Genomic DNA, 22,567 nt, shown 5'->3' on the forward strand with positions numbered 1-22,567 from the left:
TAGGGATTTAGACACTGTACTCCAGTTGGCGAGAGATTAGCAAGCAGTCGTCTATAAAGGGAACACCGTGTAGCTTTATCCCGACTTCACCCTGGTGGTGCAGACGGCTAGATGTGAGTTCATGCTGGTGAAAGAGGTTACTTCAAAGACAAGATATCAAATACTCTCTGCTCTACCCCGCAAAACTGTGCATCTTTCACGCGGGTAAGACCTTGTACTTCACTAATCCAAAGGGACTTGAGACACCAGCCTCTCATAGAATGGGGCCTGGGACAGTGCTCATAGGGCGGCTACTGTCAATCCATAGGAACGTAGCTATTCATCACTTTAATGATATGCTATTGAATTGTCTGTTGATGTCTGCTTTACAAGCAGCTGGGAGGTATCTCTCAGCTGACTGTGTATGGTCCAGCCACCCAGCTACCTATAGCTGGTGATGAGCTGGGCGCCTAGTGTTTCCCCCTAAGGGATGATTTCAACTTTTTGTATACTTGGTGGCCGCAAAGGGCTGTGTTGGGGTTGGGGGTCTTTATTCAGCCTGGTTGGGTGGCTGTAGTGGGAGCGGGGTGGGTCATAATGGGGCTATTATGGTGGTTAACATGTTTTCCTGATGTTCTTTCTTCTCCCCTCTCTTCCACGTCCCGCAGGCCTCCTCCTCCCTTTGTAAGCCTAGGGATTGGCCCTTAGGAGTGAGTGAGGCACTGCTATCGAGCATCTGGATGTGTGAAGTGAGAGAATGACTCGACTTAATAACCTGGAATATCCGAGGCCTAAATGATAGACTGAAAGCGAGATTGGTAGCTGCTTATCTGCACCTCCATGGAGCGAACATTTGTTTCTTGCAGGAGCTACACTTGATGGAACACACTTGCGCATGCCTGCGGGCACCTAATATGCTACTCTGCACATGTGTGGTGGCCCTTCTGATCATCAAGGGGTTGCTGTGGTGCACGCGGAAGGCTTTTTGCGATATACAGAGACGATATGTGATACTGGTGGGCACGTTGGGGGGGGGGTAACCCCATCAGGCGAGTCTCGAGTTAAGGCCCAAACGTAGATGACCCAAACTTCTTTGGAGAGGTCTGGAGGGTGATTGACACTTTAGGTCCTGGCGCGATCTTGTGGGGAGGTGACTACAACATAGTTCTGGACCCTTGCAAAGCCAGATCGGGCACCAAACGGCGACCTTACCCAAGACCAGCGGCAAAATTACACACCATTATGGCGGATAATTATTTGGTGGATATTTGGCGCAGTAGGAACGTAAACAGTGAGGAGGGTACTTGTGTCCTCTGCTGGCTCCTCCTGGTCAAGAACTGATTATTGGCTTGCTTTGAGAGATGCGCTCGCCTAAGTTACCGCTGTTACACACTTCGCTAGAACCCTGTCTGACCACTCCCCTGTGCTTGTCGAATTAGCTTTGCTGGAGTACCCGAGCGGAGCATTCAGCTGGCGACTCAAGCTGAGCCCATTGTGTGACCAGGTATTCCGGGAAACCATCAGGACGGCAATAACAAAAGTATTTTGCACTCAATGTGGGCATGGTTGAGTCCCCTTCTATGTTCTGGGAGGCATTTAAATCCGTGATATGGGGAGAATGCATTGCAAAACAGACAGGTTTGCTACATGCACTGTGAGGGGATCTCAAGCAGCTGGAAGAAGAGATACCAATCCTAGAGAATTCATTTTTTACCACCACCAATAATAATGAAATCCTAGGTAGCATCACGGGCAAGATTAGGGAATGTGAGGAGGCAGCCATGCGTGAGACTCATTACCTCAGGAAGGAGGCGTGTGCTAGCAGATATGGAGAGGGGCACAGGGCCAGTAGGACACTGGCAGGCCGACTCAGAAAACCCTGGGCCAGTGATTATATTAGTGAATAACAGACCTCTGACAACGAGGCGGCGATTGGTCAGGCGGCCGTGCAGTCCGAAATGATCTCCTTTTATTCCTCATGGTAAGGGGCGAGTCAAAGAGATACCCCCTCAGATCTGGACAATATTTTTGATTCAAGCCAGCTTGCTATGTCTTGATCGGGCACCGAAGCTATCTGGACGAACCGTTCTCTGAGGAGGAGGTGGTCAGGGTCATCCACGCTTTGCCCGGGGATAAGGCTCCTGGCCTGGATGGCCTGTCAGCCTAATTTTATAAAGAACATGCACCACTGTTAGCACCCCATCTTATAAATATGTATGAGGAATTGCTGGAAAGGGGAGGACTTCCTCCATCGCTTTGAGAAGCACTTATCACGAAACCTGACAAAGATCCATTGAAATGTGATTCCTATGATTTGTGAATGATTAATCTGGACAACAAAATCCTGGCTTAACCTGTGTATCGAGACTTCAGATGCTACTCCTTATAATGCGTCCTGACCAGTGCGGCTTAGTCCCTACTAGGGATACGTCTCACAATCTGCGCACCTCTTTTGCCACGATGCAGGAAATTGACCCCTTACTACAAGCAGATGCAATTTTTCTGGATGCCACTAAGGCCTTTGATTCACTTGAATGGCCATATCTATTTGCGCTTCTTTCCCATCTAGGCATTAGGTCAAAATGTATCAACTGATCGCTCTCTTCTACTCTAGTCCCATGGCGAGGCTCTGGGTTAAGGGAGTGTTATCCCCTCCCTTTTCCGTAGCCCATTGTCCCCCCTTCTATTTGCCATCGCTGTGGAGCCCTTGGCGTCCGGGTTAAGGCAGCACCATGCACACCGCGATGATGTGACTCTGCATGTCAACTGCCTGGCTGAAAATTTAGATCCCTTGATCCGGGAGACTACGCGGTTTGGAGGACTCTCTGGCATATTGGGGATAATCTGTAATCATCTCACTAATGGCAGTTACAGAACGGTTGTGTTGTAATGAAGACACTCTGAAGCGTGTGAAGTTCAAGAGTCTTTCTTCTGTCATCCACTCTCCGCTACTGACAGCCTGTTGAACATTCCAAGGTGAACTCTCAAGGACCGTCCCAAGAGGGAGGAAAGGCGGGGGAGGAAAGGAAGCTACCACTAGGAAAAGAAACTGGAAAACACGTAGGGAAGGTAACAGGGGAAAAAGGAGAGAGATTACAACACATCTCCCTTCGTAGGGAAAGGAAACCAGGAGAAAAGGACGAGGTGAGCGGGTAACATGAACCTGTGAAGTAATAAAGCTTGTATGATAAGTAACATGGAACCCCCAGGGTCTGGAGGCGAACAAGTCAAAACGCAACATGTACACCAGCCTACCTGCAGACACACAAGGAGAAGGGAATAACAGATCACCTCATGACAGGGAAAGAAAGGAAAGAAAGAGCGAACGAGGTAAGGCTGGAGACACAGGACGACATCAAGCAGTGTAAATTCCGATCACACGGATGAAAACAAAGTATGACAACGCAAGGAAAACTGAACAAGGAGGAAGCGGAGAAGAGGCAAAGATGTACAAACAGGAAACTAATGCTTCCCCCATTTTCAATAAACAGTCCCAATGCAATGTGAGATTGACATGCGTTCTACAAAATCCAACTTGCAACCTGTAAGAAAACAACATCAGTAATGTGGACTCAAGCACCTGACCCTCCTCAACTCCTATGAACGAGGTGAGGAACACTTTGAATGGGACTATAACCCATAAGACACCCTAAGAGGAAGCCCAAGGAAATGTACATGGTTTAAAGCTCATAAATTTGTGCCCAGAATGGGGTAGCAAGGTAATAGTGGATGGAAACGCACCCCTAACCCATGCCCTATTTTGGGGTTCCAACCGTGCTTTACCTATGACGGCATTAATGTGTAGGCAAAAAGGGGCATGAACCCATCCCCACCCTATGTAAGGGTATATTAAAGTGTACAGTGGTACACACCTAAAACAAGCAAAAACACATGGAGGTGTGTACCAAGAGTCCACAAGCGTACGGTGAACCCCAAAGTGTCCAGAGTGTGCAAGGGAGGTGGCCAAACCCATTGCCCTCCCTGTGTAGGGGAAAGCATATAAAGTGTAAATAAGCACACCTTAAGAAACCTGAATAGAGCCCCCATGAAAGAGTGCTACCAAGGATGGCAATAAGAATGACACCACCAGGAAAACTGGACATATAAGAAAACGGAGAAGAGGCAAAGTAGATACATACAGTATAACTATTACTTCCCCCCCATTTTCAATAACCAATAACAATACGATGTAAGAGTAACATTGCGTTCTACAAAACAGCAAAATTACAGAATGTAAAAAGACAATTTCAGTCACTGGAACTAAAACCATGACTGTAAATGTGATATGGGACTGTGACCCATGCACCGGTTCCCTGTGTAAGGGTGACAACCGTAAATGGCCCGAGTAGGCACGTGAAAGAATAGAAAAGGGGCAGGGACCTATTGCCCTCCCTGTTAAGGGACAAACCGTAAAGTACCTATGTAGGCAAAATTATGTAGGGAAATGGGGCTTGTACCCATTCCCCGGTAAAGGTATATGGCCAAATGGTGCTGGAACCCATTCCCAACCCTGTGTAGGGTAAAAATAATGTGAACCTGCAACTTGAACCATCCCAAATGTATGTGGGCAAATGGGGCAAAACCCACCCCCACCCCTATGTAGGGAAAAATCTATAGACATATGTAAACATGTAGCTGGGACCATGAATGCCAAATGGCATGTATGTACCCACAGTACCTGAATGCAAGCTGATGCAATGATGTAAAGTGAGCAAAAGTTGCATGGACCAAAGACGTCCCATGTTTGTGAACGTAAATTGTAGAAGAACATATGTGAAAAAAAACATTCGATCACTTTTCAAAATGTCCCAATTAAATGTGCAAATGTCTTCATTGACCTGTGTCAGAATTAAAGTTCAAGGTGTGCGTGTCACCGTAGTACTGTGACCCCCACGTTAGTTGAATGACTCAACCAGAATTGGAGAGATGAACAAACTGGCAATCCTTGAAAACACTGACTGAGAAAACCAGATGATGAGTTGAACATCGTGCACTGACAGCACAGAGAAGTGTCAAACGCCTCAAAACCCAAAAAGACTCACTTTATTACTAGTAGAGAAGTGGGAGAAGCAGCAACGAAAAGACACAGGATACATGTAGAAGATGAGTATACACGATGGGACGCTGAGAAGAGCGTTTACTGGATGGCAGGCTGACGGTCCGTGAAGCACGATGGATAGGCGTAAATTGACTTTAGCTCCGTAAAATAGCACCAAAGATTAGAAGATGAGTATACACGATGGGACGCTGAGAAGAGCGTTTACTGGATGGCAGGCTGACGGTCCGTGAAGCACGATGGATAGGCGTAAATTGACTTTAGCTCCGTAAAATAGCACCAAAGATTCCTTGAAGAAAACATGGCAGCACGTACAGGACGCACTGCAGGAAGGCTCACAGCGCGTTGAGGCAGGCAGATGTGAAGGGAGATGTGAAGAAGCAGCAAAGGCAGAGATCCAAACCTGACGTCACAGAGGGAACCTCAAAAATATCTGTAGTGGTCCAGAAAGGAACAGTAACAACAAAGTGCACCTGTATTCTGAATCCTTTCTTTTAAAACAAGTCATTGTTAACCTTGAAAAATGCCAGAGTCCCGAAGGGAAAGCGAAATGAACTCACTGACCTCTAAAATTGATTACATGTGTTTCCTGTTGTAAAAGATGAAAATGGCACTTGAAATTCCTATCGGTAGCATACTGTGTCCTCTAAAAGTGAATATTTTATGTCTATATTCCTGCCGGTGAGGAGTACGTGCCTATTTAGAGAGAACGGAAGCTTCACCAATTTCCTCCGTAGAGACCTAGATTAACAGAGGACCTTGACCCTGCAGCAAACAATTGCCAGGAGCACTGTGAGCTGTTAAAAATCACAGCGAGGCAAAATGGAGACACGTAAATAACGTGCTGCCGGGTGGCTCACAGCACAGAAAAGCACCAAAAAACGTCCAAGATACAGTGATGCCATGACGTCACAGAGGTTCCTGACGGGAGGCGCGCGGTATCCAAACTGATGTGAGTTGAGCGCGCATGTAACTGTCACAAAGCGGCGGTTAAACTGCTAAAGACTCCGTGTCTGAGGTGAGAGAGAATGCCACAGAGAAATGTCTGAACCACCAGCAATGTCACATGAAGTTAAAACTGACGAAATGAAAGCAAGGAGGAAAAAAAAAAAACACGATACATTTTCTTCATAGAAAGTAAAGAATAAAAGATCTTCATGAACACCCTTTGAACACCCGAACACCCTCATAGACAGTTGAAGGCAGACTTTAGTAGTAAAAGTCATGAACAATGTCTAAAGAGTGAAATACCTCAGTCTCTCAGAGTGTACAGCAGAGTTGCGTCTCCCAAGCACACGAACATTGCAGGTGAAAGTTGAAGCCAACGTGATGCATGGGGTGACTTCTAAACAGTATGAATTGTAGAAGTAGCCCTCACAGCACTCCGACGTGAAAATACATAGCAACACCCTCTCAAAAGAATGTGCAAAGGGTCACACAGCGTAGGCAGGAAGTGCTCAAGATCACACAGCTAAATGCAGTAGGAAGCCATTACGTTCGGCAGCCACAAATTACTGGTGTTGGAAAATCAAGATGAAGTGAAGAGCTGTGTATGAGTAGCAGAAAATGCATAGCAGTGCAGCAGGCTGTGGTGGTAAAGCCACAGTCCAAAATCTGTAGTATAGATGAGCACAACTCGCCTGTCTTAGGGCTGGCCGATGGTGAGGCCATTGGTGGGGCTGAAAGGCGAAGTGCTTCATCTTTCTTGATGTCTTCTTTTCTTTGTAGTAGTTGTATCTTCCTTGTAGTCATCTTTGTAGTTTTGTGTACCACATGTCTGTTTCTTGTTAGTAGAAATTACCATCTTGTGGATACCGCCTCTTCTGAAAATTGTGCGCAGGACCACCACTTCCTCCCGCCGACTTCTGAGAGAGAGAGCGGCACTAAGACAGCACCTCACAACGGAGCGAGTAGAATCCACGGTGGTCTAGGCATAAACTCAGGAGACTGTTGCCTTCGTCAAAGACTCCTGAAAGCCCCCACTCTGCGTCCTCCAGGCACTGACTCGAGGAATATTAAAACCGGAATGCATAAAGAAAAAAAGCACTGAAAGGGGAAATGACACGAATGGCCCCCTTCGCCAGCAGTCAAGGAACTTTGGAAAGCCCCAACTCTGCGTCCTCACAGGCACTGAATCGAGGAATAATAAATCCGAAATGCAGAAAGGAGAGAGCACTGAAAGGGGAGATGACAGGAAAGGCCCCCTACGCCAACTCGTCGCCAGTGTTGTAATGAAGACACTCTGAAGCGTGTGAAGTTCAAGAGTCTTTATTCTGTCATCCACTCTCCGCTACTGACAGCCTGTTGAACATTCCAAGGTGAACTCTCAAGGACCGTCCCAAGAGGGAGGAAAGGCGGGGGAGGAAAGGAAGCTACCACTAGGAAAAGAAACTGGAAAACACGTCAGGGAAGGTAACAGGGGAAAAAGGAGAGAGATTACAACAGGTTCCAATCAGAATATCCACTCTGCTGGGTGGAGGGCCCAGTGAAATACCGGGGAATATGGTCGAGTCGCAATGTTGAGGAACTTTGGCGCTCCAATTACAGAAGACTCATGGAGCGGATGGAGAGCCGACTGAAGTGGTGATAGGCATTGCCGCTGTCCCTGGCTGGGCGATTAGCAATAGCCAAAATGATCATCCTCCCCAAGTTCCTCTATATATTCATTAACCTTCCGCTTCCTCTCAGCAGCGGCTTCAGACGTAGATTGCTTTCGAACTTTGTATCCCTTCCCTTGCCTGGGCTGGAAAACAACCCAGGGTCTCTTGGGAACCCTTACCTTTAACCTTTGAATAGGGTGGGTTGGGCGCCCCAGACATGGATCTTTACTATACCTGTGCTCAAGTTCAATTCGGTTTCCACTGGGCCTGGTGGAGCTCATGAAGTTTCACTCAGTGGAATTCCACGGAAATGCAGAAAAACTCTGCCGAGCTCCACGTGCCGGAGGAGTATGTAATACTCAGCCGACTAGGTGCACTCCAGAAATGGCCTTTCTTCCCTAAACGTGGCCTGCTGCTGAGGCGAGCACAGGACGACCCCAGGGTTGAACGAGTGCTTTGAGGTGCATGTAGCATCATGCAGCGCATTACAGATACATATTTTGATGATCTCTGCCTCCGGCACTCAAAAGGGACGCGGCAGCCGCAGCACACACACTTACCCCAATGTCATCTGTGTCCTTTGAAAACTGCTCCTGTGAGCCCTCAGTCCTGTACCAAATAGAAAAAATTCTAGCTGACGCGACAAGAATTTTCAATTCTATTAAGGACACGCAGGTGAGGATTATGCTTCTCTTCGCTTTACTGCAAAACACAGCAGCCAATAAGCAACTTTAAAACTCAGCATACCCCGGAAGTACAACCCCCTCTATAGTATGCACCTGCTGGAGCAGAGTTTTCTTTTAGAAAATTCATGGGCTTTTGAAGCTCTGGCATGTCTATGCGTTTTGTTAATTTATTAATAAAAAACAATTAATTATTTGTCTTGTGCAAGTGTGATTCTATTAATCAATCCGTTTGTTTAAACATAAGAGAAAGTTATACGAGGGTTAGCTTATTTGTGCTGTTTCTGTTTAATAATAACGTGCAAGTTTTCATGTTTAAACGTTGCTGTGTGCTATTTATTTTAAGCACAAAACGCTGTCTGAATTAATGCTTTTTATGTCGCAAAGCTAGATAAATACATACACATAAGGGTATTAGTGGGGTTAACACTGTTTAGTTATTATGCTGTAGTAACGTTTATTTTGTCTCTTTAATTAAGATGGTCTATTGTGGCTTATGAAGGCCTTAACCGAGCTGACAGTATTTCGAAGCCTGGCTGTGGCATATTCTGTGATGTGGCAAGGGAGACCCCTGCTGGAAAAAGGTCGAAGACAACTGACCATGGTCCTCGTTGTAATTTTCCGTGAGGACATCAGCAGTTTGGAGGATCTCCAAAGAAATGGAACGTCCTTGGCAAACAAAGGAGCTTCAGAGATGGATAAAGAACTGTGGCTCGGCTGCTGAGGGAAGTTGAACAAGTTGGATACTTTAATAGTTTCTTGGTTCCTGTTCCGTAGTTCACGTCTTGTGACTTTTCCTGAGCGAAGATTTTCAGATGTAGCAATGTTACATCCCTTCCTTCTCGCTCTGCTCAGTGATACAGTTTATTCTGACAACTTTATGTGTGTTTCCATTGTAATTTTCACTATAAGAATTGTTAGCTTAGGGAGGGCTTTGCCACTTGCCATTTTACCTTTGCTGCGTGAACTTGCGTTGCTGAGGATCGATGCTGAAGGACTTCGTCTTGAGAGACTTTACCGAGAGACTTGTCCTGACCCGTTCTGACACTTAGTTAGAATAGGTAACTATGAGAAATGATTTATTCTGATTTTACTTTGACTAATTTAGATAAAGCAATATAACTTTTAAACATGGTGTTGAATTTCCTTTCTTGTCAATTATTGTGTACATTTTGATTATTATTGTATAGATTGTGTAGAGTATGTTTAAGGACAACCACTATAATCTGGTCCTATCGTCCTAGATATAGATGCAGGGTGATTTGGAGTTTTCTTCCCACAGGTTTATTGCTGGTAGAGTATTTGAGCGTATGTTAGTGAAATGGGCCCTAGCGTATGATGAATGTATGTGTGTATAACTGTGAGATTACTCTATCCGTGGAAGTGGGTTTATTTTAGGTACCCTGATCTCTATCAATTTCTCTGGTAGCAGAGGATGGTTATAGATGGTTGTCTTGATCTGATAAGATAAGATTGCTTGTATATTAGCTTATTGATTATTGATTTATTTTGGTTGATGTTGGTATATGTACTAATACTATATGTTGGAGTCGTCATGTTGAGTTAAATGTAGTGCTTCTGGAACTTGGAAGCTGTTGTAGCAGTTCCGTAGTAGGGCAGAGGGAAGTATATGCTGCTCTCGGGAAAGACGGGATTGTAAGGAATAACGTGTGACAATTGAAGTTGCGCGTTCACATTGTCTGGGTTCGGAATCAGTGACATTATTGTATGTTACTATTAGAAAACATTTCTGGTATATAAGGAGTGTGTATCGTAGTGAAGGTTATCTGTGAAACTCTGGTCTTAAGTCCCAGGGATCCGTAAGGATTGCCGTTAAAGCTTATCGCGGGAGGAGTAATAGGTATTCTCTGAGCTTGTTTGAGGAACTGGGCAAAGTTGCTTAGTTAATGTGTGTTATAATTCTGTAATAGGACAGATTGTGCGCTGTTCTCGGGAAGCAGGATTCTGTGTGCATGTACTATATTTTTCTTGTATGAATGTGCGTGAATGTATATACATTAATTGATTGTAAGACTCTTTGGATAAGTCCTAGAGGAAACAGTTATGAGATGTATGAAAGTTTGTTGATTCTTGAAAAATAGACTCTTTTTTACTATCCTGTGGTTAGCGAAGCAGACAATGGAGATGTTTTTATGTTGTAACTAATAGATTTTGTAGAAATTTTGACACGAAGTCTACTGAGAGTTTTTGTAAAGGAGGGGTAGACGAGTGACAGAGACAGGAGACAGAGACTGCAGCGGCTGTTGACGTCAGAAGGTCCGCGCTCTGATTGGATAGCGCTAGGAGTGGTGCGTTAGAGTGAGTCGCGCAGGGATTGGAAGAGCTGTTTAGTGACGTAAACGCTCCAGGATTGGTGCGTTAGTGGGAATCGAGCTTTTCAACCGAACCTCGTATTGTATATTTATAATACGGAGAGAGTAGAGAGTTTTAGTAAGCGCTAAAATGTATTATCAAGAGGAGAAAAAGAAAAAAACGTTCTTTGGGAAAGTTAAAAAGTGGTTTACCAAGGATAAAGAGGTTAAAACGAGAGAGGGTGAGTTGCTACCTCCAGCGAAAACACCTGCATCCTTCATGGTTGCGAAATATGGATTACATACCTGTATATGGTTGCAGAATTGGGTTAGGTATACTAAAGAAGATGGTGTTCTAGCATTTCCAGAACATGGTTCATTTAATTTGGCCGTGTTGAGAAATTTACGGGAAAAGATGGTACGTCTGGACCCGAAGCCGAGACCTACACAGTTCGAGGCTTTAGTGGAATGGGAAGAGGAAGTTCATGAGCGAGAAAAGCAAAGGTCTGGAGGGTATTACAGGAACATGTTTGGGAGGAGACATGATCGTGAGACACATCATGATCGGATGAAAAGATGGCGAGATGTTAATATGTCAGAGGGATTATATTCTATGAGAACAATTGAAGAGGGAGCAGTTGGAGTTAATGAGTATGATGATGAGGTCTTAAATGACATGATTTACAAGAAACCACCTCCATATAGACCAGAACCAGATGAGAGTACACCAGTTGTTTCTCCGATAAGAGATACAGTCTGTATTATTGAAAAAGAAAAAATGACACCTGAATCAAGAAGTAATAGTTCTTTCAGGGAGAGAGAGAATCGAAGTAGTGAGGAAAATGCCAGAAAATTAGCAAAAACGACAACAGAACTGACTGAGAAAATTAGGGAGTTAACGAAGAATCTGGAAGCTGTTACGGTGCCTGTAACTATAGGTCCGGTTATGCCTGTGTTTGACAAACAGAGAACAGGTGAGAATGGACTAGTGATTCCATATGTTGGGAATAATCTGACAAATTCAGTTGGTCCTTCAGGAGATTCAGATAAAAGAGCAGAAAGAAGTGACCTGAGACAAACAAGACATGACACATGTAGTGAACTATTGGATACTAGTGAACCTGGTTGTTCAGGGATGCCAATTTTAGAACCGCAGAAAAAAGTGGTTCCAGTGAGAAAAACTGCTGAAATAACAGTTGATGATTTAAATGATTGGATGAAAGTTCTTCAGAAAAAGGATAAGGATTCACAAGTTATTGACGTGGTTAAGTTACGTATAGAATTAGAAGAGCTTGTGACAGGAACAGTTCCAACAGCAATTTTGAAGAGTCATCATGATGGTGAATTAATGTTTATGTGTAAAAGCATAACATGGAGAGCAAGAAATACTCATGATAGACTAAGAGCGATAGCAAATGAGCAAGGAGTTGACATTGATAAAGTAAAGGTTTTGCAGAAAACTTACAGGATGGATTTCACAGAGAAAGACATAGAAAATTTGAATACTTCTGGTAGAACAGGACAGATTAAAGAAATGGTGGCATTATTGCGAAGATGGGGTGATGTTGAAAAGTGGAAGGATAGGTGGTATAAGAAAAGAGAGGAATCTGAAGATAGAACAACTTATTCAGCATTTCCAGTGAGAGAAAAGGAGAAACCAGTGGAGCATTATCCCATGAGAGAAATACCTGGAGGAGGATATGTACATGTTCCATGGACCAGACAGGATATTTTATCATTTACGAATGATTTCCCTCGATTGAGAGAAAAGCCCGTCGAGTGGTATAGGCAGGTAGACAGGTTTGTGAAATTGTCAAAAGTGCTGTGGGTTGACCTGAATAGTCTGTTTGATATAATTGTTCCAGCAGACTTGTGGACTGAGTGTAAAATAGTTGTGAGTTGGCCTACTGAGGAATATCCAAGAGATTCAAGAACAGGGGCACCAGATCCCGAAGTAATGAGGAAGTATGATCAGGTGATGGTATACCTGAAGAGTAAAGTTCCTCCAAAAGAGACAGACTGGGTTAAGATAGATCGAACACAACAGGAAGCAAAAGAATCAGTTCATGCTTTTTACGAAAGGCTGATACTGGCTTTTAAACAATTCAGTGGAGATGAACACCTGGGTGACAAGGATTTGAGTCATTTTGTATACAGATTTGTATATGGTTTAAGACCTGAAATTGGTGAGAGAATTCGTGAGCACACGGTGGATTGGCAGAGTAAGAAAGTAGATGAGATTCTGAGACATGCAAAATACTTCAGTGATGAAATTGAAGCAAAACAAAGAAAGCTGAAAGAGAAAGCAATGTGGGCACAAGTGAAAGTTGCAGAAAGACAGGAAGCACAGTTAGTGGAACAGGCAAATAATCCAGGAAATAATGCAGGGAATAGACCCAGATATGCAGGAAAAGGGAAAGGAAGTCTGGAGGAAGCGAAAAAAAAGTTCCCGTGTCACAACTGTGGCCAACTGGGACATTGGAGATCGGAATGTCCTAATCCACCATTAGTGAATAATGAGGGTAAGTCCTTAAATCAACAGGTGCAGAATGAAGGGAATAACCAGCAGCAACAGCAACAGAAAGTTGTGAGACAGCAGAGTCAGGAGCCAAAACCGCCCTTGCCGCAGAATAGAGGGGTACAAAAGTACAATCAGGATTCGGGATTCTTCAATGATGAGCAGGTAAACAAACCAAGACGTTCTAACAAAGTACAACAGTACTTGTTAAAGAGTGAAGGGAGTGAGTCTGAGGGTGATTATTGACGGTGCCGAAGAGAGGAGGAAGAGTGCATACTTGGTGCAACTCTAGAAATAGACCAGGCAGGACCATTTGTGGATGGGAAAATAAATGAGGAGAGTGTTACTTTTTTGGTAGACACAGGTGCGACAAGATCAACTGTCAGGTCAACAGATGTTAGAAATCTTCCTCTCTCGGATGAAGCAATCCAAGTAGTTGGTGTAGCCAATACACAAATCAGAACACGTCTTACTGAACCAGTAAGAGTACAGATAGGGAAATTTTCAGACATGCACAGATTTATTGTCTGTGACACGAGTCCAGTGAACCTGTTAGGTAGGGACTTATTGTGTATAATGAATTGCACAATTTTTTGTACACCGGATGGAATAGCCTTTGAGACACCAGATGAAGATGCTTTGTACCGAATGACTCTAGAAAATAGAGAAAGTGAGTTAATTGGTGCATTTGCTGTGTTCAATCCGGAGGATTTGCCTCAAGAGCTGAGAGACACAGTGAAAAGAGCAGTTTGGGATTTTACAGGAGAGGATGTGGGATTGATGAATAATGTAGATCCAGTGAAAATTGCAGTGAAATAGGGAATTACATATCCTAACATTCCTCAGTACAAAATGACACCAGAAATAATTGAAGGGATAACTCCTATAATTGAGAAAATGATTCAGCAAGGAGTTCTGAGAGAATTACTGAGTAGTCCGTGTAATTCACCGATAATGGGACTGAAAAAGCCCAATGGCAAATTTAGGATCGTGCAAGATCTGAGAAAAGTTAATCAAATTGTAGTGGCATGTTGTCCTATTGTGCCAAATCCATCAGTGATTCTGTATCAAATTCCACATGATGCTGAGTGGTATACAGTGATTGATTTGTGTCATGCGTTTTTTTCAATTCCATTGCATCATGACAGCCAGCCGATTTTTGCATTTAGGTTTGGCCAGCGTATCTTAGCATGGTGTCGAATCCCACAGGGGTATACGGAGAGTCCTTCGATATTCAATCAGTTATTGAAGAAATCGTTGGAGAGTTTGATCATGCCTGAAAATTCAGTGTTAGTGCAGTATATTGATGACCTACTTGTGGCATCAAAGACACTTGAGGCTTGTGAAGTAGATACCATAGCTTTACTGAATCATCTGGCAGATGGAGGGTTAAAGGTATCTCCAGCCAAATTACAGTTTTGCAAGAAAGAGGTTCATTATCTTGGACACAATATTGAAAAAGGTCTGAGAAAAGTGACTACTGACAGGATCAGAATAATCAGAGAAATGAAAGCTCCAAAAACCCAGAGAGAAGTGAGAATGTTCCTGGGTATGGTGGGATATTGTCGTCAGTGGATAATTAATTTTTCCCTGATAGCAAAGCCATTGATTAAATTGACAAAAAGTGAAATGACAGATCCATTGGATCTGGATGCAGAACAATTGGCAGCATTTGAAGAGCTCAAAAGTAAAATGTGTGAGGCTCCAGCTTTGGGTATGCCTGACTATGAGAAAGAATTTGAGCTGTACTGCAGTGAGAGAAATGGATGTGCACTTTCAGTGTTAATCCAGAAACATGGACAATTGAGAAGGCCTATTGCATACTTCTCATCGACACTTGACCCTGTAGCTGTGGGTTTACCAGGTTGTCTAAAATCTGTGGCTGCAACATGCAGAAGCCTGGAACAGAGTGAGGGGATCATAATGGGATATCCTGTAAGGGTATTCGTACCTCACAATGTGGCAATTCTTTTGACAAGAAGCAGAACTCAGTACATGTCACATAGTCGGTTGACTAAGTACGAAAAAGTGATACTGGGTGCATCAAATGTGACTCTTGAGAGATGTGTGAATGTGAATCCAGCGACACTCTTGCCGGATATTGAAAATGTGGGTATAAAGATGGAAGATGATCATGATTGTTTGGATGTGCTTGAGTACTGTACAAAACCGAGACCAGACATAAGGGATATTCCCTTACCTGAAAATGACCATGTGTTGTTTGTGGATGGATCATGCTTGAGGAATGATGATGGTGTGCTATGTGCAGCATATGCAGTGTGCAAAGTTTCAGAGGTCATGGAAGCATCACCATTGAAAGGAGTGAAATCTGCGCAAGTTGCTGAATTAGTGGCATTGACAAAAGCTTGTGAGATTGGGAAAGATTTGAGAACAACTGTGTTGACTGATAGTCAGTATGGATTTGGAGTGGTACATGATTTTGGCCAACTGTGGCTACAGAGAGGTTTCTTGACATCGGGTGGGACTCCGATAAAGAATGCTGAATTGATTGGAAAATTGCTTGAGGCGATACAGCTGCCTAAGGAGTTAGCAGTTGTAAAATGTGCTGCCCATGGTCCAGGGGATGATTTTATAACGGTTGGTAACCGTTACGCCAATGATGTGGCACAATATTGTGCCAAGACAAATCAATCGATTAATAGGGAAAGAGAAGGGGAAATGTCTTTCCTTTCTGTGATGTTTACTAATGTCCTAGAAACATGGGATGAAGTAAAGCAGTTACAAGATGAGGCAGGAGAAGAAGAGAAACAAGATTGGATTAAGGCAGGATGTGCTCCAAGAGAAACAGACCATGTTTGGGTCTACAGAGATGGCAGACCAGTAATGCCAAACTCAATTTTGTCGTCAATGGCAAGGATGTATCATGGCCAGGGACATCTGGGGAGGGATGCAATGGTAAGGTCGTTTAAACAGACCTGGTACAATGCAAAGTTCAGGACAATTGCAGAGAGCATCTGTCAAAGGTGTTTAATTTGTCAGCAATTTAACACTGGGAAAAAGACAGTGGTGAGTCTAGGGACAATTGGCAGAGAAGGAGGTCCTTTTACAAGAATGCAAATTGATTTCATTGAGATGCCCCAAGTGAACAGACTGAGGTATGTTCTAGTGGTAGTCTGTTTGTTTTCAAGGTGGGTGGAAGCTTACCCGACTAGAAGAAATGATGGATTAACAGTGGCAAAATTACTGTTGAGGGAGTTGATTCCTAGGTACGGGTTTCCAGTTACAGTTGAATCTGATAGAGGTAGACACTTTCAAAATGAACTCATAGGTTTAATTTGTGAAGCATTGAAAATACAGCAGAAGCTACATTGTGCATACCGACCAGAGGCTTCTGGTGTGGTTGAGCAGATCAATGGCACAATCAAGAATAGAATTGGTAAGATGTGTTTAGCCACTTGCATGAAATGGCCAGATGTTTTGCCTTTAGTTCTGATGACAATGAGATCTTCTCCAGATAGAACTACTGGTTTGAGCCCGCATGAAATAATCATGGGACGTGCTATGCGCCATGCATTCGTGCCTGTCAATAAGTTGGTGACAATAACTGATGACATGATTTTGGATTACTGTAAAGGCCTGGCTGACGCAGTTCATTCTGTGTTTCACCAGGTTGGAGAAGAAGCTACCACACTTGAGAAGAAGCAAGCCCATGATCTAAGTCCAGGAGACTGGGTGAGGATTAAGGTGCACAGAAGAAGAAATTGCTTGATTCCAAGGTGGGGAAGGCCGAGACAAGTTATTCTGACTACAACGACTGCAGTAAAGTGTGCTGGAGTGAAGCACTGGGTACATGCAAGTCATACTCTGAGAGTTCCAAACCCAAAAGAAGGAACTGGTAAAGAGTATTTTGAAGAGTCAGATTCCAGTGATGGTGAAGATCCTGAAGATACGGAATCAGTGAGAAAAGAAGCAGAGAGAGCTTCAAGAGAATCACTGCGAGTATCAGAGAAAAGATCAGATTCTGTTAAAGAGCCTGAAGTTTCAAGTAGCAGTGGAGGGAAAAGAAAAGAAAAAAGAAATCACACAGAGACTACTCCTGAATCAGAAGAGGAGGAGATTGAAGAACCACTTGAGATTATTCTTGAAGAAACAGGGTCAGAAGAAGATAGAGAGGGACAGATTGCGGAAGACCCCCGAGGAGGTGTAGGGAACATTGATGAGGAGCTAGGTGAAGGGACAAGTAGACAGCAAGAAGATTGCGTGTCGGAGACCCGAGGAGGGACAGAAGTAGGGAAGTCTCAAATAGTGGTGAAAGAATCTGTGGAAGAAAAGAAAACTGCTAAGAAACGAAAGCAAAAGGCAATTGAAACAGAATTGGATGATGAAAATGAACAAACAGAGGGTCGAGTTCTGAGAAAGAGAACTTCGATTGGAGGAAAGAGTGTTAAAGAATTAAGGCCGAAAAAGGTTGTGAAAGGAGATCGTTGGCCTAACAATCGAGTTAAAAGGGTGAGATACAGAGTAATAGCTTATTTGTGCTGTTTCTGTTTAATAATAACGTGCAAGTTTTCATGTTTAAACGTTGCTGTGTGTTGTTTATTTTAAGCACAAAACGCTGTCTGAATTAATGCTTTTTATGTTGCAAAGCTAGATAAATACATACACATAAGGGTATTAGTGGGGTTAACACTGTTTAGTTATTATGCTGTAGTAACGTTTATTTTGTCTCTTTAATTAAGATGGTCTATTGTGGCTTATGAAGGCCTTAACCGAGCTGACAGTATTTCGAAGCCTGGCTGTGGCATATTCTGTGATGTGGCAAGGGAGACCCCTGCTGGAAAAAGGTCGAAGACAACTGACCATGGTCCTCGTTGTAATTTTCCGTGAGGACATCAGCAGTTTGGAGGATCTCCAAAGAAATGGAACGTCCTTGGCAAACAAAGGAGCTTCAGAGATGGATAAAGAACTAATAGTTTCTTGGTTCCTGTTCCGTAGTTCACGTCTTGTGACTTTTCCTGAGCGAAGATTTTCAGATCTAGCAATGTTACATCCCTTCCTTCTCGCTCTGCTCAGTGATACAGTTTATTCTGACAACTTTATGTGTGTTTCCATTGTAATTTTCACTATAAGAATTGTTAGCTTAGGGAGGGCTTTGCCACTTGCCATTTTACCTTTGCTGCGTGAACTTGTGTTGCTGAGGATCGATGCTGAAGGACTTCGTCTTGAGAGACTTTACCGAGAGACTTGTCCTGACCCGTTCTGACACTTAGTTAGAATAGGTAACTATGAGAAATGATTTATTCTGATTTTACTTTGACTAATTTTAGATAAAGCAATATAACTTTTAAACATGGTGTTGAATTTCCTTTCTTGTCAATTATTGTGTACATTTTGATCATTATTGTATAGATTGTATAGAGTATGTTTAAGGACAACCACTATAATCAGGTCCTATCGTCCTAGATATAGATGCAGGGTGGTTTGGAGTTTTCTTCCCACAGGTCTATTGCTGGTAGAGTATTTGAGTGTATGTTAGTGAAATGGGCCCTAGCGTATGATGAATGTATGTGTGTGTAACTGTGTGATTACTCTATCTGTGGTAGTGGGCATATTTTAGATACCCTGATCTCTATCAATTTCTCTGGTAGCAGAGGATGGTTACAGATGGTTGTCTTGATCTGATAAGATAAGATTGCTTGTATATTAGCTTATTGATTATTGATTTATTTTGGTTGATGTTGGTATATGTACTAATACTATATGTTGGAATCGTCATGTTGAGTTAAATGTAGTGCTTCTGGAACTTGGAAGCTGTTGTAGCAGTTCCGTAGTAGGGCAGAGGGAAGTATATGCTGCTCTCGGGAAAGACGGGATTGTAAGGAATAACGTGTGACAATTGAAGTTGCGCGTTCACATTGTCTGGGTTCGGAATCAGTGACATCGTCGTATGTTACTATTAGAATATATTTCTGGTATATAAGGAGTGTGTATCGTAGTGAAGGTTATCTGTGAAACTCTGGTCTTAAGTCCCAGGGATCCGTAAGGATTGCCGTTAAAGCTTATCGCGGGAGGAGTAATAGGTATTCTCTGAGCTTGTTTGAGGAACTGGGCAAAGTTGCTTAGTTAATGTATGTTATAATTCTGTAATAGGACAGATTGTGCGCTGTTCTCGGGAAGCAGGATTCTGTGTGCATGTACTATATTTTTCTTGTATGAATGTGCGTGAATGTATATACATTAATTGATTGTAAGACTCTTTGGATAAGTCCTAGAGGAAACAGTTATGAGATGTATGAAAGTTTGTTGATTCTTGAAAAATAGACTCTTTTTTACTATCCTGTGGTTAGCGAAGCAGACAATGGAGATGTTTTTATGTTGTAACTAATAGATTTTGTAGAAAGTTTGACACGAAGTCTACTGAGAGTTTTTGTAAAGGAGGGGTAGACGAGTGACAGAGACAGGAGACAGAGACTGCAGCGGCTGTTGACGTCAGAAGGTCCGCGCTCTGATTGGATAGTGGATCAGAATAGGGTTCGCGCTAGGATTGGTGCGTTAGTGTGAGTCGCGCAGGGATTGGAAGAGCTGTTTAGTGACGTAAACGCTCCAGGATTGGTGCGTTACCTCGTATTGTATATTTATAATACGGAAAGAGTAGAGAGTTTTAGTAAGTGCTAAAATGTATTATCAAGAGGAGAAAAAGAAAAAAACGTTTTTTGGGAAAGTTAAAAGGTGGTTTACCAAGGATAAAGAGGTTAAAACGAGAGAGGGTGAGTTGCTACCTCCAGCGAAAACACCTGCATCCTTCATGGTTGCGAAATATGGATTACATACCTGTATATGGTTGCAGAATTGGGTTAGGTATACTAAAGAAGATGGTGTTCTAGCATTTCCAGAACATGGTTCATTTAATTTGGCCGTGTTGAGAAATTTACGGGAAAAGATGGTACGTCTGGACCCGAAGCCGAGACCTACACAGTTCGAGGCTTTAGTGGAATGGGAAGAGGAAGTTCATGAGCGAGAAAAGCAAAGATCTGGAGGGTATTACAGGAATATGTTTGGGAGGAGACATGATCGTGAGACACATCATGATCGGATGAAAAGATGGCGAGATGTTAATATGTCAGAGGGATTATATCCTATGAGAACAATTGAAGAGGGAGCAGTTGGAGTTAATGAGTATGATGATGAGGTCTTAAATGACATGATTTACAAGAGACCACCTCCATATAGACCAGAACCAGATGAGAGTACACCAGTTGTTTCTCCGATAAGAGATACAGTCTGTATTATTGAAAAAGAAAAAATGACACCTGAATCAAGAAGTAATAGTTCTTTCAGGGAGAGAGAGAATCGAAGTAGTGAGGAAAATGCCAGAAAATTAGCAAAAACGACAACAGAACTGACTGAGAAAATTAGGGAGTTAACGAAGAATCTGGAAGCTGTTACGGTGCCTGTAACTATAGGTCCGGTTATGCCTGTGTTTGACAAACAGAGAACAGGTGAGAATGGACTAGTGATTCCATATGTTGGGAATAATCTGACAAATTCAGTTGGTCCTTCAGGGGATTCAGATAAAAGAGCAGAAAGAAGTGACCTGAGACAAACAAGACATGACACATGTAGTGAACTATTGGATGTTAGTGAACCCAGTTGTTCAGGGATGCCAATTTTAGAACCGCAGAAAAAAGTGGTTCCAGTGAGAAAAACTGCTGAAATAACAGTTGATGATTTAAATGATTGGATGAAAGTTCTTCAGAAAAAGGATAAGGATTCACAAGTTATTGACGTGGTTAAGTTACGTATAGAATTAGAAGAGCTTGTGACAGGAACAGTTCCAACAGAAATTCTGAAGAGTCATCATGATGGTGAATTAATGTTTATGTGTAAAAGCATAACATGGAGAGCAAGAAATACTCATGATAGACTAAGAGTGATAGCAAATGAGCAAGGAGTTGATATTGATAAAGTAAAGGTTTTGCAGAAAACTTACAGGATGGATTTCACAGAGAAAGACATAGAAAATTTGAATACTTCTGGTAGAACAGGACAGATTAAAGAAATGGTGGCATTACTGCGAAGATGGGGTGATGTAGAAAAGTGGAAGGATAGGTGGTATAAGAAAAGAGAGGAATCTGAAGATAGAACAACTTATTCAGCATTTCCAGTGAGAGAAAAGGAGAAACCAGTGGAGCATTATCCCATGAGAGAAATACCTGGAGGAGGATATGTACATGTTCCATGGACCAGACAGGATATTTTATCATTTACGAATGATTTCCCTCGATTGAGAGAAAAGCCCGTCGAGTGGTATAGGCAGGTAGATAGGTTTGTGAAATTGTCAAAAGTGCTGTGGGTTGACCTGAATAGTCTGTTTGATATAATTGTTCCAGCAGACTTGTGGACTGAGTGTAAAATAGTTATGAGTTGGCCTACTGAGGAATATCCAAGAGATCCAAGAACAGGGGCACCAGATCCAGAAGTAATGAGGAAGTATGATCAGGTGATGGTATACCTGAAGAGTAAAGTTCCTCCAAAAGAGACAGACTGGGTTAAGATAGATCGAACACAACAGGAAGCAAAAGAATCAGTTCATGCTTTTTACGAAAGGCTGATACTGGCTTTTGAACAATTCAGTGGAGATGAACACCTGGGTGACAAGGATTTGAGTCATTTTGTATACAGATTTGTATATGGTTTAAGACCTGAAATTGGTGAGAGAATTCGTGAGCACACGGTGGATTGGCAGAGTAAGAAAGTAGATGAGATTCTGAGACATGCAAAATACTTCAGTGATGAAATTGAAGCAAAACAAAGAAAGCTGAAAGAGAAAGCAATGTGGGCACAAGTGAAAGTTGCAGAAAGACAGGAAGCACAGTTAGTGGAACAGGCAAATAATCCAGGAAATAATGCAGGGAATAGACCCAGATATGCAGGAAAAGGGAAAGGAAGTCTGGAGGAAGCGAAAAAAAAGTTCCCGTGTCACAACTGTGGCCAACTGGGACATTGGAGATCGGAATGTCCTAATCCACCATTAGTGAATAATGAGGGTAAATCCTTAAATCAACAGGTGCAGAATGAAGGGAATAACCAGCAGCAACAGCAACAGAAAGTTGAGAGACAGCAGAGTCAAGAGCCAAAACCGCCCTTGCCGCAGAATAGAGGGGTACAAAAGTACAATCAGGATTCGGGATTCTTCAATGATGAGCAGGTAAACAAACCAAGACGTTCTAACAAAGTACAACAGTACTTGTTAAAGAGTGAAGGGAGTGAGTCTGAGGGTGATTATTGACGGTGCCGAAGAGAGGAGGAAGAGTGCATACTTGGTGCAACTCTAGAAATAGACCAGGCAGGACCATTTGTGGATGGGAAAATAAATGAGGAGAGTGTTACTTTTTTGGTAGACACAGGTGCGACAAGATCAACTGTCAGGTCAACAGATGTTAGAAATCTTCCTCTCT

The sequence above is a fragment of the Triturus cristatus genome, chromosome 9 (assembly GCF_964204655.1).
Source record: "Triturus cristatus chromosome 9, aTriCri1.1, whole genome shotgun sequence".
NCBI classification, from domain to species: domain Eukaryota; kingdom Metazoa; phylum Chordata; class Amphibia; order Caudata; family Salamandridae; genus Triturus; species Triturus cristatus.